The sequence below is a fragment of the Echinops telfairi genome, unplaced genomic scaffold (genome assembly GCF_000313985.2).
Source record: "Echinops telfairi isolate 266 unplaced genomic scaffold, ASM31398v2 ScPeMD7_7475;HRSCAF=8513, whole genome shotgun sequence".
NCBI lineage: Eukaryota > Metazoa > Chordata > Mammalia > Afrosoricida > Tenrecidae > Echinops > Echinops telfairi.
The window spans coordinates 11,178,914-11,180,497 of record NW_022111379.1 but is presented as its reverse complement, the minus strand read 5'-3'; the positions used below and the strand labels follow the sequence as shown (position 1 = coordinate 11,180,497).

Here is a 1,584-nt window from a genome sequence, read left to right as displayed (position 1 = left end):
TTTTTTTTTTAGAGGGGAGAGCACGAACGCACTCCCCCACTCCACAAATTATGCAGTCGAGTTGCCCACATTTGGGGTCAGCACATCTGCAGTGCAATAGATGAGCCTCGCCCGGCCCCCAGGAAATCTTTATTAAAATGTTTAGTGATCAGTGCAAAACCCTCCAGAGAAGAGGAAACAGACCCATTTTTCACTAGAATTCTGCTTTCCGAGTTTTCTAGTAAAAAGACAATGGACCAGTAGTAGCAGCAATCTGTGTTTGATTTCCACAGTGGTTATTTTTCAGATGTAGACAGGTGTTCTTTGACTCGATCAAGGCTCTAAAGCCAAGCCTCTTTCTCCTTTTGCTAAAACATAACACTTCAGAGGCTGACACCAAACTAACTCAAGGGCAGGAAGCATGTCTTACTCATTTTCATAACCCCAGAATCTAGCATGAGCCCCATGAATGCTTGCTAACTGAATGCAGCATGAAATTGATCCATGGTGTAGTTTCATATTGGCTAATAATACTTTTTAATATCATACCTACAATCCATGTAATCAAATCTTAAAATGCCCCCAATCCCCCCACCCCCACTGGTAACTGTGAGGTTATTTCGCGTGGAGCAGTGATGTATCAAATTGAATTTGGTTCCAGGTTCCACGCAGAGTGAAATCTGAAGCTGGGAGGCAAGAAAACCAGGCAGAACACAGTGCCGGGGAGCCCGCAGGGACAGTGCAAACGGGAGAAGCGGAGCTGCCGAGCACTTGGACACAGTGAGGTGAAATGAGCACTGATCGGGCCACAGAGGAGCCCGAACCCGTCAACCTGCTCTCGTCTACATTTCCTTGGCAAATTAAAGCTCCCAAGAGGATAGGCCACCTCTCTATTTAGGAAGTGCTTTGGAAAAAGATGTGTGTGAGATCTTTATATTAACTTTCTCTCCATAATATACAGATCAAATAGTCTCAGCTTAAATCTTCTCTAACCAGGACCTGAAAATCCAGCTGTGGCCCGTCCTCTGCTTTTTAAAAATATCTCTTCCTCTCAGGAACTAAGATTCCCTAAAACTTTAATTCATAAACGCTGGTTAAGATGCTTGAAGTTCAACGAGTTTTGAAAAATGGATAGGGATAAAAAATAAAATTATCCTTATAAGGTTAATTATATGAACATAATACAGAAAGCTGTCACAAACAAAATTAAAAAAAAAACCTGAACTACCACTATAAGCTACATCTATATTTATATTTGAACATACAATCGTCTAAATAAATTTTAAAAAGAATATAGTTTATATTTATCTAGTAATGTTCTAAATTGTGTGAGAAATTTGATCTCAAAATGATTCTCACTGGACGAGAAGAGATAAAATCTCCCCCATTTGCTAAGGCCATTTCAGGCATCTATCTAAAGCACTTAACACACACACACACACACACACACACACACGCCCCTTACCGCTAGTCTCCCTCTCACCACACACAGATTGATCTTCGGGTTTTAAGGAATGACATAAAAAGCTCCAACATTAGTGGCCTATTAACTTTGCTAACGGAGATTCTCTAAAGCACCACCAACAGACATGTCTGTCTATTCTC

General features: G+C 40.9%; 1 protein-coding gene and 1 pseudogene across 1 annotated transcript in view; both read right to left on the bottom strand.

Moving 5' to 3' along the window:
- The window catches only part of PEAK1 (pseudopodium enriched atypical kinase 1), a 226,985-nt gene that overhangs the window by 184,698 nt on the left and 40,703 nt on the right, over positions 1–1,584 (bottom strand). The window lies entirely within an intron of this gene.
- Positions 12–130, bottom strand: LOC115867923 (annotated as a pseudogene).